Source organism: Schistocerca nitens, chromosome 6 (genome assembly GCF_023898315.1).
Source record: "Schistocerca nitens isolate TAMUIC-IGC-003100 chromosome 6, iqSchNite1.1, whole genome shotgun sequence".
Classification (NCBI taxonomy): Eukaryota; Metazoa; Arthropoda; class Insecta; order Orthoptera; family Acrididae; genus Schistocerca; species Schistocerca nitens.
The window spans coordinates 99,619,046-99,633,397 of record NC_064619.1 but is presented as its reverse complement, the minus strand read 5'-3'; positions in this window follow the sequence as shown (position 1 = coordinate 99,633,397).

The window sequence follows — 14,352 nt, the reverse complement described above, 5'->3', positions numbered from 1 at the left end:
TTCTGAGGCATCAAGGGATCACAAATTTAGCATTGGAGGGCAGCGTCAAGTGTGACACCTTGAAATATTTTGTACTTTGACGTGTGACTATCAAATTTCGGGGTTATGCATATACTCCACAGTTGAGCAGTCATATCTTGGGAACTACAGTTTAGAAAGCTCAGCATTGCTTTGTCTCTCCGCAAATAAGGCACTCTGTCTCAAACCTGTTCTCTCTTCTTTTCCTCCCTGCATCATAGTGAACAAAGACGAGCTTCCGTTTTTGTAGCGTCTGTGAAATCTTCTCTTTACTTGATCTATTAGAATCAGTAACTCGTTTCTCTCTCATGAGTTGTTTTTTCTCTTCGTTTTGTTGTCATCCAAATGGTATGGACATCAATGTAACACTTCTTTCTTCACTTCTTCTCCTTTTAACGATCTTCCTCTTTAAATCATTAGTTACCTCCGCCAAAGACCTGGTGTAAATATAGGCCAACTGAATTTCCTGGCATCCTGCATAAATTTACACATAAACGTTCTCTTCCTTTGGCCGTAATGGAGGCAATCAAACCTATTTCCAGAGCTTTGGCAAACCTTGAGCTACTATAGAAGTGTTCACATGGGAAGACCCAGAATGTGAATGAGTCCTTCAATAATATTGTGTGGTGCTGTCTGCCTAAAAATGTATTTGTTGGCCTCATGACTCTAAAGTCAGCAGTGTCTGATGCTGTAGTAACCTTTAATGGTGGAAACTATGAAAGACTTAAGGTTCTTGAGAAGTTAGGGGTAAGATTTGGACAGAACACAGCTAAAGGACTGCGGGAACTGGATGAGCTTCGTGTACGTGAAGCACAGTTAACTGTTCAGCAAATGACAAAAGAAGCAAGAAAGAAAAGGAGGAAGTAAGCACTGGGCTATTGTGATACTGAAGAAGACAGACTATGGGCCCGGGCAATTCTAGTGCATAAAAGACGCAGAAATATAGGTCGGTATAAGAATTTGTAATGAAATATATTTGAAACCTAATATCTCTGAACTACATTTTTTGCAATAAATGACCCTTTTCCTAAAAAAGTACTGATAGTAGAGACTTGGTATTTTCACAGCATGCCAAATGTGAGATTCAACACATATGGAACTAGAATAATTAAAATATCCTGAGTTGTCTTATTATTATGTTCATTTATTTACAAAATTATGTTAAAAATTGAGTGTTTGAAAAAAAAACATGCCTTAATAGAATTTTAGTAATAATTCTAGCTCAGTGTATCTAGAAAGGTACAGTCAATAATTGTGGAAAACTGTAAATTGCTGTATTAGAAAGTTTCCAAGAAAGTGGGTCCCAAGATTCTATAAGTTAACATTGGTCGAATAGGAAATACACTGTCCCCTTAATAATATACAATACGCCCCCAACACCATAATGGCCCACGATATTCTTTTTGACGGAGAGTGAGTGAGTGAGTGAGTGAATGAGTAAGTGTGTGTGTGTGTGTGAGGGAGAGAGAGAGAGAGAGAGAGAGAGAGAGAGAGAGAGAGAAAGAGAGAGAGGGAGAGAGAGAGAGAGAGAGAGAGAGTGATCGTTATCGTCCAATCAACATTTGTCCCTGACAAGGAAATGTTCAATGAATGCTATTAATGATATAAAAAGGCACCCCACACTGCAATCAAGATCAGTGTAAAAAAGGATAAAAGTTCAACTACAAGACTTTAATACACACTGTGACAACTACACACAATTTACCAATTAAACGTCATCTGTAAATATTTTTTCTCGTAACTGAAAAGCTTATCTAAACTGTTTGAATCTCTATCATAGCTCTAATGTTCCGTGACGTATGGATTACTATTCTACCTGCCATCTTTCTCCACAGGTTGGCACAGCCACTACCACGGCAACCACCTGCACCACCCGGACCACCAGCACCATCATCGCCACAAACAGCACGAGCACCATTACGGCCACTTCCAGCCGCCTATGCCGGACGGCATCAGTCACCGCCTCCACACTGTGGACAGCGACGGGGGCGGCGACGGAGGCGGAGGTGGAGGTGGAGAGCTCGTTAAGAGCAAGCAGTGGTGGCCGCCGGACAACGCCATCGTGCTTCCAGCACCACGCACGGCCGTTGAATCTCCGACAGACGACAAGGACGGTGGATCCGGCGGGGGCGGAAGCGGGGGCGGCGGGGCCGTGTTCCTCTCGGAGAACTGCACGGTGGTGCTGGCGCAGACTGGCACCACGCCGCGACTCCACTGCGAAGTCGCCGACGTCGGCGAGAGCGTCGTAAGTAGCCCCCAGTTCACATAGTCAACTAGCCATACATAGCTTTCTTACTACTGTGTGAATGACAAGAAACCTACAGTCTCAATCTGACGCTTCAAGGCATAGTAAGAACTTGCATGGTCACAACATATCTGAAAGATTTACAAGATTCAGGAGTGGTATTAGACTGTTTTCTGACGATTGTGCTGTCTGTAGGAATGGATATCCTTTCGGACGATCGTAAGAAATACGACGATATATGCAAGACAGTATTTTTAACATACAAAAAGAACCCGACAGTATACGATGACAAGATAAGTGACGCACATCTCGAGCATTTCACAGTGTTTAGATACTTACCGATAAAAACGAGCTTCGATGTGAAATGAGACGAAAACATAAAGCCAGTAACAGGGAAGGTGAATGAGACACTTGGGTTTGTCAAAGTGGTTCTGCGAAAGTGCAGGGCATCTGTTAAAAGAACAGTTCTCAATTTCCTCATGCGATCAGTGTTGTTATTCTAGAATTAGGTGCATTCATAAAAAACGCAAGACAATAGACATCGAAGGAATTCAAAGCTATGCTGGTAGGATCATAATAGGCCGTTGAATCCCATAAGAAATTACTGTGTAATAGAATCTAGAAGAAAATACCTTCGGAAAATGGGAATCATCTAAAGAAATGCGATATTTTCTGTGTTGGCTCCATTAAGAGAACCTGCTCCGTGGAAGATGGTGCGCCTGCGACAATTCTCGTTCTTCCATGGTAAATCTCGCTTCCGTATCATAACAGTAACGTGAGACTGCGGCATATTGACAGACATCGTTCCGTCGCTTAGTAAGCAAATACGGGATATTCAAGACGTCTTTCCGCAGTGTCGTATAACTGTTAGCTGCGCGTGCCGTATGCGCCAATGAATATACCGAAATGAAACTCAGTGAAATACAAGTAATTAATTTATTTAATATTCATTTTTACTACAAATCTTCACATTAAATGTTGAAAGCGTCCCCACTGCTGTTGAATACGCAATTCAATTCAGCTAATCATGTTTCCAAACACAAGCTGTAACATTTCTTATGTAACAGCAGTAGTGAAAGTGGATGTTACAGTTTTCAATTCATTGATGGATTTTGGACGGTTTTAATAGAGACTTGCTTTCACGGCACCCCAGAAGAAAAAGTCAGTCAGTGTTAATTCAGGTGATCGTGGAGGCCAAAGTCCCCGTGAAATTATGCGATCACCAAAAACATCAGCAAGCAGTGACACTGAAACTCGAGCTGTATGAGCGTTGCACCATCTTGTTGAAAATAACCGTTCAGTATTTCACTTAACACAAGTTCTCCTATGAATGGGTACAGAATATCACTGCAGTATCGTTGTGCGTTTATGGTTTCGTTGAAAAACCCAGGCAGGCGAAGAATCATACGGCACGCGTGGCTAACAATCATACGGCACTGCGGAGACACTTTTGAACACCCCGTAGAATAAGACGATAAATTACTATTATAAGTACGACGAAGTTATGTCCGAAAGAGACACCAAGCGGAGTCCACAGGTGCGATATATATTATGTAAACTGAAACTAGGGATAAAGGAGAGGAAAGGAACTATTGATGCCAGCTGCTTCGGAACTTTGTGTTTAATCTGCCGCGACGATTGACAGTTTCTGCAGAATCGGAATTCGAACCCGGAATCTCCTGCTTACGAGGCAGTTGCGTCAGCCTTAGGACACAGTGTTTATCGCAAATGCGCGTAGTATCTCGGCACGCTCCAGGACCTACTCACACTCCCACCTACCTGTTGTCACCATCCACGTCCTCCACGCACGCTAAATTTAGATTCCCGCTGGAAGTTGAACTTAAATGTGCATCTCTGCCGAAAGTGGTGGATTCTGTTCCCATACGTAGCGTTTATTCTTTCGGACATGTCCGAAAGGACCAACACCGCACATTCATGTTATTCATCAAGTCTGCACGAGTTAGACAACTTTACTAGCACAGTATGAGCACAAGCATAGCTTATCATTAAATCATAATGGAGCCGCACTAGACACACATACTCTGGTTTTTTCTTTTATTTCGAGTTATTTGCTTTAGGTTAGTGCCCATTTAGCCATTTCAATGGAAGGACTGTACGACAGTGTATTGATTATCTTTTCAGTTAAAACTACGATACGAACGTAAGGACAACAAAACATTCACTCCTTGAGGGGAGAAAATCTGCCCGGGAATCGAAGCTGGGTCCCTTCAGTTAGCAGTCAGCCGCTACCGAGGCAGACCATCCGCTGGGCCCAACTCCGCAGCCGCGTCTTCTCCAGCCATGGCTCGTCGCCCCACTGCCCAGAATTTTTGGTGACAGTGATGTCAGTCACTACAGTTTACCAAATATTACCTCTGTTTGTAGTGATACCATTGTCTACTGTTCCCAGACATCGAGACAAGCTCTATACGGTACTCTTATGAATCTTGCGAATTCGCTGCTGTCTGCCACGATAAAATATAAGGTGGACTATTTTTACAGTTACCGTATTCAGATGACGGACTGGTCCACAGGAAACAAAGTGAAGGAGTGTTCGCCGCCTAAAGCTCCGACTTAACTTTTACTTCGAGTTCTTTCTGAGTATCCTTGCACCTACTTGTATGCTCTGCAGACAACGCTGCCTGGCGATACTGGGCCTGCCAGCCGCGTTTACCACTTCAGAAGCTACCGTGCCTCATCGCGCTCGGTCACTTCTGATTAAATTCTGTTAGGCTCCCTGGTCAATCAGTAAGTTTTCCTACTAATTACTTGCCCCAGTTATTATGCTTTGGTGTAAATATTTACTTCGTTTAATTATCAAATTGAGCGTGCACAGTGTTACGACATTGCACAGCTGTGTCTCATACCGCAAAAATTTTCAATACACCACGTAAGGTTTCCCCCTTCGTTGGCAATATTCGATTCAAATTTGAAGTCAGTCTGAGCAGTGGTTAGATATATGCAACTTCATTTTGCAGTGTGTACCTGGAGACAGCTCAAAGAAATACTGCTCCATTCGACGGAGAGCATTTGTTTCCCATAGGATGATGATTATTAGTGTTTTAGGGCGCACAACAGCGAGGTTATCAAACGAAATGGTTTGTCAAGGGAAATTTTATGTTCCCATTCGATATAACAGCCAGAAATTAATTTAATGCGATATTAGAATGGCTTAAAAATCGGTAGATGTGATGTACATAGCGTCTACATAGACAAACAAGTGTTTTTAACTTCAGAAAAATTAGATGATTTAGACAAGAGGTAGAGCTTTACAAATTGAGCAAGTCAGTAACGTGTTTGTGCACCTGTGGCCAATATGCAAGCAGTTATTCCGGTAACTGGTAGAATTGTTGGGTGTTCTCCTGACGGATATGGTGCCAAAGTTTGTCCAACTGGCATGGTACGTCGAGGATATCCTACGCTCCGTTTTGATGCCCTTCACGGCAAGCCATCGTGTGCTTACAATATGACCAGGATAACGCTCGCCCGCTTACACACAGATATAATTCCTACTGATTGTCTTCGTGCATGCGAAACCCTAACTTGCCCAGCAAGGTCGCCAGATCCCTGTCCAGTTGAGAACGTTTCGAGCGTTACGCGCAGGGTCAACCCACCGGTTCGAGGTTTTGACGACCTAATGTTCCATTTGGACAGAAACTGGCACAATATCCCTCAGAAGAACACCCAACAACTCTACCAATCAATGTCAAGCCGAATAACTGCTTGCGTAAGGGCCAGAGGTGACCAACGCTTTTTTGACTTGCTCTGTTTGTGAAGCACTCGATCTTTACTAAATCATCTAATTTTTCAGAAACTGTAATCATTTGTCTGTACATTATACACTCCTGGAAATTGAAATAAGAACACCGTGAATTCATTGTCCAAGGAAGGGGAAACTTTATTGACACATTCCTGGGGTCAGATACATCACATGATCACACTGACAGAACCACAGGCACATAGAAACAGGCAACAGAGCATGCACAATGTCGGCACTAGTACAGTGTATATCCACCTTTCGCAGCAATGCAGGCTGCTATTCTCCCATGGAGACGATCGTAGAGATGCTGGATGTAATCCTGTGGAACGGCTTGCCATGCCCTTTTCACCTGGCGCCTCAGTTGGACCAGCGTTCGTGCTGGACGTGCAGACCGCGTGAGACGACGCTTCATCCAGTCCCAAACATGCTCAATGGGGGACAGATCCGGAGATCTTGCTGGCCAGGGTAGTTGACTTACACCTTCTAGAGCACGTTGGGTGGCACGGGATACATGCGGACGTGCATTGTCCTGTTGGAACAGCAAGTTCCCTTGCCGGTCTAGGAATGGTAGAACGATGGGTTCGATGACGGTTTGGATGTACCGTGCACTATTCAGTGTCCCCTCGACGATCACCAGTGGTGTACGGCCAGTGTAGGAGATCGCTCCCCACACCATGATGCCGGGTGTTGGCCCTGTGTGCCTCGGTCGTATGCAGTATTGATTGTGGCGCTCACCTGCACGGCGCCAAACACGCATACGACCATCATTGGCACCAAGGCAGAAGCGACTCTCATCGCTGAAGACGACACGTCTCCATTCGTCCCTCCATTCACGCCTGTCGCGACACCACTGGAGGCGGGCTGCACGATGTTGGGGCGTGAGCGGCAGACGGCCTAACGGTGTGCGGGACCGTAGCCCAGCTTCATGGAGACGGTTGCGAATGGTCCTCGCCGATACCACAGGAGCAACAGTGTCCCTAATTTGCTGGGAAGTGGCGGTGCGGTCCCCTACGGCACTGCGTAGGATCCTACGGTCTTGGCGTGCATCCGTGCGTCGCTGCGGTCCGGTCCCAGGTTGACGGGCACGTGCACCTTCCGCCGACCACTGGCGACAACATCGATGTACTGTTGGAGACCTCACGCCCCACGTGTTGAGCAATTCGGCGGTACGTCCACCCGGCCTCCCGCATGCCCACTATACGCCCTCGCTCAAAGTCCGTCAACTGCACACACGGTTCACGTCCACGCTGTCGCGGCATGCTACCAGTGTTAAAGACTGCGATGGAGCTCCGTATGCCACGGCAAACTGGCTGACACTGACGGCGGCGGTGCACAAATGCTGCGCAGCTAGCGCCATTCGACGGCCAACACCGCGGTTCCTGGTGTGTCCGCTGTGCCGTGCGTGTGATCATTGCTTGTACAGCCCTCTCGCAGTGTCCGGAGCAAGTATGGTGGGTCTGACACACCGGTGTCAATGTGTTTTTTTTTTTTTCCATTTCCAGGAGTGTATCTCATATACCTGTTTCCGTCTCATTCCGAAAGTTTGTTCATGTGTGCCTTTTTTTATTTTCTGGAGTGCGTGTACAGGGACAGTTACGTTGGAGAAAAGAGCAGCACTCCAGTGGTGTCCTAGTTGCATTGCCTAATGGTGAACGCAAACAGCGCGGTGCAGAGCGGCTTCCAAATTGCTGTTGGCGTAATAGTTATTCTTCCTGCTGTTCTTTAAATGAAAAATCCCACTAGGCTAACTTGGGGACATATTTTGTTTGTATTTGGAAACAAACCCATATTTCCCATTGACACTAGGCGTCACGTGAAAGATCTGATGAAGTGTGTGTGTCTGTGCTGACACCAGCTACGTATTACAAAAACGAAATTGTATGCACACGAGCACCAACAGGTTGCCAATGTTCGAATTCAATCAGCTCTGGCAAAGTGCTTTCACAACTACACAGATTTACAACTATGCTTTCAATGTATCGAGGTTACTGCACAGATTCCGTTCGTAGTCAAGCACAACAGCTCAATCTGCAGGATTGGATAGAACCTTGAGTTACTTTTAAGCTTGTGTTACTCGCAATTTTTTTGTACTTTTGTCATTTTTTTTTTTTTTTTGCCTATACATTGTTGCGCTGTTGCACTTGACCACAGCGGAATATGTGCAATAGCCTCAATATGTTGATAGTGTAGTTATAGTTCTTGCAGTTGTCAGTGCACTATGCCGGAACTAAGTGAATTCGAACACGGACCAGCTGTTGGTGGTCGTATGGTGTGTGCTTCCGTAACCAAGGTAGCCAAATTGTTTGGTGTTTCGAGATGCACTTTAACGAAAATCCTCATCCGTAAAGTCACAACACGGAAGAGAGTGTTAGCTGAGTGATCATGACAGACGATTATCGAAGAAGATTGTGACGAAACATAAGAAGACAACAGCTACAAAAGTCACTGGAGAACGTCTCTAGTTTACCTGAGACCCCGCGGCCCACCGAACATTGGCTGGGGAGAGGAAGCACGCTTCTGACGTTTGAGCCTTGTACAGCTATTGCCGTGGTACACACGTACCGTTTATTTTACATTTTATGCGAATCTTTTGCCCTTTTGGGCGTTCTGTATTAATGCTGGCTCATGCCTCTTTACGTACTTTGTAGTTTTAGTGTGTTCCGAAGAATGCGTGGTTATCCGCGCTGAAACCTAGGTCAACATCCGGTTTCTATTTGCAATCGAGGCGGATTCTTTATAATCATTAAATTATTCACGATTGCTGACGCGCTGTAGTATTAAAAGTTCTCAATATCGAGACACACTGACGACAGTTGTTGGCCAGCTTGCCACACGAGATGATAGAAAGGCTTTATGTAACCCTTCCAAACCAGTCGAACCAGTACACCCATTAAAGTCAGGGAGGGTGTACTGACATAGGATACGTAGGCTCATGCTTTCTAATTCTTTATTATTCTGACCAATTTTTGAAATCACTGCAACAGCATCACACATCCTCTCAACCCGTGAAGTTTTATTCCATTTTCTCTCCGTCTCCTATGTGTTTCGCTATTTTTACCGGGAAGAGTGTGTTAGAATAACTCGAAGTTATCGTTCACTGAATGAACACATCAATGTGAAGTCAAGCACATGAATGTTTGAGTTCGAGTTTAAACAGGAGCCTTTGTCGACCGCAAATCTAAGCTTAAGAAAAAGCTGTACAACTAATAAGAAGCACAGCGGAGTCGCATCCGGTGTTTAACACTCACGGCGTGGGACTGTTATAGAGTGAGGTGACAAAAGTCATGGGATATCTCTTGATTTTGCCCTTAGAAGTGCAGCAGTTTGACGTGGCATGGATCCAACAACTCCTTGGAAGTCCCATGCAGAAATACCCTTCCATAATTGCGAAAGCGATACCAATGCATGATTTTGTGAACGCATTGACCTCTCAGTTATGTCACAAATATAGACTATGGGATTCATGTCTGGCGATCTATGTGGCCAAATCATTGTTCTGAATTGTCCAGAAAGTTCTTCAAGCTAATTGCGAACAATTATGGCCCGGTGACATGGCGCATTGTAACCCATGAAAATTCCATCGTTCTTTGAGAACGAGAAGTCCATGAATGGCTGCAAATGGTCTCCAGTAGCCGAATATAACCATTCCCTGTTAATGACCAGTTGAGTTGAACCAGAGTAACCAGTCCATTGCACGTAAACAAAGTCCATACCATTATGGAGCCACCACGAACTTTCACAGTGGCTTGTTGACTTGGTTCTATGGCTCCGTTGGGTTTTCGCCACACTAGAACCCTACCAACAGCTCTTTAGAACTGAAATCTGCACTCATCTGACCATACCACGGTTCTGTAGTCGGCTAGTGTCCAGCCAATATGGTCGGGAGTCCAGGGGAGGCGCTGCAGACGATGCCGCTTCTGTTAGCAAAGAAAGTAGCGTCGATCGTCTGCTGCCATAGACCATTAACGCAAAATTTCGCTGCCCTATCCTAACAGATAATTACGTAGTATGTCCCACATTGATATCTGCGTTGCCGGCCGCGGTGGTCTCGCGGTTCTAGGCGCGCAGTCCGGAACCGTGTGACTGCTACTGTCGCAGGTGCGAATCCTGCCTCGGGCATGGATGTGTGTGATGTCCTTAGGTTAGTTAGGTTTAAGTAGTTCTAAGTTCTAGGGGACTGATGACCTCAGCAGTTGAGTCCCATAGTGCTCAGAGCCATTTGAACCATTTTTGATATCTGCGTTTATTTCATACAGTGTTCATTGTTGGTCAGAATTGTCTACTCTGCGCAAACGGCGCTGCTCTCAAAGACTGCTACGGTCGCAGGTTCGAATCCTGCCTCGGGCATGGATGTGTGTGATGTCCTTAGGTTAGTTAGGTTTAAGTAGTTCTAAGTTCTAGGGGACTGATGACCTCAGCAGTTGAGTCCCATAGTGCTCAGAGCCATTTGAACCATTTTTGATATCTGCGTTTATTTCATACAGTGTTCATTGTTGGTCAGAATTGTCTACTCTGCGCAAACGGCGCTGCTCTCAATCGTTAAGCGAAGGCCGTTGGCCCCTGCGCTGACCATGGTGAGTGGTAGTGCCTGAAATTTTGTATTCCCTGCACGCTTTTGAGACTCTGGATCACGGAATGTTGAATTCCTTAATAATTTCCGAAAACGAATGCTCCAACTGCTATTCCGCTTTCAACATCCGTTAATTAGCGTCTTGCGGCCAAACTCACATCGGACACCAGTTCACATAAAACACCTGAGTACAAATGACAGCTCCGCCAACCCACTACCCTTTTATATCTTCTGTACGCGATATTGCTGCCATCTGTATACATGTATATGTCTACGCCACGTCTTTTTTCACCTCAGTGTACAATATCTATGTGTTGGAAAGTAGATGCCATCTCGAAAGTTACTTCAGTTGAATTTATCAAAGTATTAACTCTGAAGATGCCAAGTGCAAGAAAACGGATTAAAATTCTTTTCCTTTCTCAATTAGTGTCAAGTACTTTCTGTAGCGAATCAAATAACAACTAGGAGACAATTACCATAATACGTAATCCCCAGTGGTGATATTGTCATGTTCAAAGATTACAATACTTTATTTCCATTGTAACAGTACTGTTTTAAGTTAATTTCTTTGTCGTTTTATTACGATTCCGCACTCGTCAAATGACTCCATGCACGTCTTAAAATATGTATACTGTGGTGTCACCGCCAGACACCACACTTGCTAGGTGGTAGCCTTTAAATCGGCCGCGGTCCGTTAGTATACGTCGGACCCGCGTGTTGCCACTATCAGTGATTACACACCGAGCGCCGCCACACGGCAGGTCTAGAGAGACTTCCTAGCACTCGCCCCAGTTTTACAGCCGACTTTGTTAGCGATGGTTCACTGACAAATTACGCTCTCATTTGCCGAGACGATAATTAGCATAGCCTTCAGCTACGTCATTTGCTACGACCTAGCAAGGCGCCATTACCAGTTACTATTGATGCTGTAAAATATGTACCGTCAAGAGCGATGTTCACCAATTATGGATTAAAGTTAAGTATTCCAGCAGCTACGTACGTTTTTGGTTAGTCTCATTTCATTGTCCTGTTCCAGACCTCACGCCAGCCTGCGTGAGCGAAAACGCGTGCCTTTCGGCTCCCTCTCATAGTGGGTTGGCTCTCTTGCCAATCCACAACATATACATTTCCCGTGCATGTGATATTTAACATCGTTATAGGACACTTTAGACACTTCAAATTTTCACTTCTCCGTTTTAATGGCGTTAATTCTTTAGCGTGTTGTACTTCAGATATAAACAGACAGGCTCCAGCGGCCGGTGCCAGTCACATTAAATTTCTTCCACATATGCCGCTGCGTCGTCTTATATACCACTTAACATTCGAACATTACTAAGAAAGTCCTTCATGGCAAAATAATAAGAAGAGCTACCATGTTCACCGGGAATCCAAACACAGAAAATGAAAAACAAGAACAACTCGAAGGGCATTAGCTTTCCAATACGTAGGATTCTTCCAAGAGGAAGCAGCAAGCCAATTTTCCGGAGTGGCCGCAGGATCCACAATGCAGTATGCTTCATTACAGACGTAGTAAAATACATCAACGCTGTAGCTGTAAACATGATATATTGGGAAGGTGTTGCTGCCTGCACTGGGGAAACTGAAATGGCTGTTAATAACCGCATGGCAGAGCATGAGCGCTACATCATGGCTGCACACCAGTTAAGCACAGGCGATTACGAGCAGCTTATAACTTTTCAGGAAGCATGAACACAAGCGAGACGGCTGTGGATGCGTGCACACATTATAAGACGTGCAACTGACATCCCGAGCCAGCCAAAAATCATCAGAGGAACGGCTCTAATCTCCCGTCGTATAGGTTGTCAGAAATTGCGGTAAAACTAGCAGAGTTTGACGGCAGGGCTGCGGTCTCAAATGTCCAATGCCGCTACCGGCTTAACAATCAGCGGCTGCGTAACTGGCACAGTTTCCTGTGACTGCCAGCAGGAAATTACGACTCACACAAGCTGGTCGCCTACTCGTGATGGGCTACCGATTACCAGGAAGCCCTGTAGCCCACAAACTGTCCGCTATATATCCTTTGCCTCGCTCCTAACACGAACGGTGTTATTCTAGGGTCAATAAAACCCTTAATTGTGACACAGCTCCTCAAATAAACAAATATACTTTGTTCTAAAAACATTCACAACATTCAAGTTTCTACGATGACTGCTAAATCAGCTTCCTTTGCTATGCATTACTCATTTATTTGTTTTCCTAATGTGGTAGTAACTGTTCTCCTGCGCCACATTGCATCATATAGAATAACAGAACTATTATTCATTATGATTCTACAATACCGAACTTCTTTAACGATGTAGTATGGTAAGTTTTTGATTGTGATAAATTGTTGACATAACTAGCTCACAGAACTGTTGTAGTGGGAAACAGAGAATATGAAACCACTTTACTTCACTGAGACGAATGCGTTTACTCCACTGCACTGTGTTAACTGCAATGAAAATCTGTGACACGCTAAAATGTTGTGCTGGGAAGAAACAGGTTCCCGTTTGCATCACCACACGATAACTATTTCCGTCCCTTATGTTCTATACTTCCCCTAAGCTGAGGATTTGTATACAGACCCATTTGCGTAGACATAGCTTTAAAATTCGAATCCTAATACCATAATTTTTTTCTAATTATACACTCATCATCTCCTAGCTATGTGCCAAGTAACATTCAAAAAGCGAACTAATAGGCAGTCTTGAGCAACGAGCTAGTAAGAGTTGTCGTATTCTCAGAATCCATATCCTCAGAGAGTCCAAGGAATATCTCTTTGTTCCTTAGTATTTCCGTATCACTCTTCTTTGGGCTCAGATTCTTTCCGACTAGTATCTTAATCTTCGGCTTACTCTTCATCATTATCAAATTGTGATCTGAGTTTATACGGGCTCCTGGGTACGCCATACTGCCCAGTATCTGATTTCTGAATCGGTGCTTGAGCATGTTATAAACAAAAGTGAAACCGTCGTATATCTCCCTTCCTTCCTTTAGTGTACCTCCTTCTCTTGCGCTCTTTGATAAAGTATTTGGTTCTACAGGCGGAAATTAGTTTGAGAACTCAGTCTTTCTTCTCTTTCATTCCTATTACCAATTCCATGTTCCTCCGTAGCATGTTTTTCTATTTCTTACCGTACAACCGCGTTCGAATACTCCATGACAATTACATTTTCATTTTTCGTTATGTACTGACTACCGGTTAACTGTCCTCCTACAGTTTCTCTATTTCTTCATCTCCTGCTTGCCACGTCGGCATGCATACCTGTTGTCGGCGTTGGTTTGCTGTCGTTCCTCATGAGAACAACCCTATCACTGAACTGTTCAGAGTAACACACTCTATTCCCTACCTTCTTATTTATAAGGAATGCTATTGCTGTTATACTGTTTTCTGCTGTGTTAATATTACTCACCTAATCAGAAATTGTTATCTTCTTTCCTTTCCGCTTCACTGACCCCCACTACATCTAATCCGAGCCACGATTCATAGAACGTTATCTTATCGTGGATTATTCAATCTTTTTGTCATCGTCACGTCCCATTTCTAGGGGCAGTTTCTCATCCCAATGGCAAGTGATTGCCCTCCGCCCCATTTAACGTAGCTGTAGGCAGGCTTAGTATGACTTGTTATGCCGGTAGTATTCGGCCGTCATTGCTGATGGTTTGTATTCGAAATTTAAACATTCCCGCGGTCTAACCAGGGAGTGAAAGTCTGTTGATTAGTAGTACACCTCTCCAACACTTTTCTTTTTTCTTGAG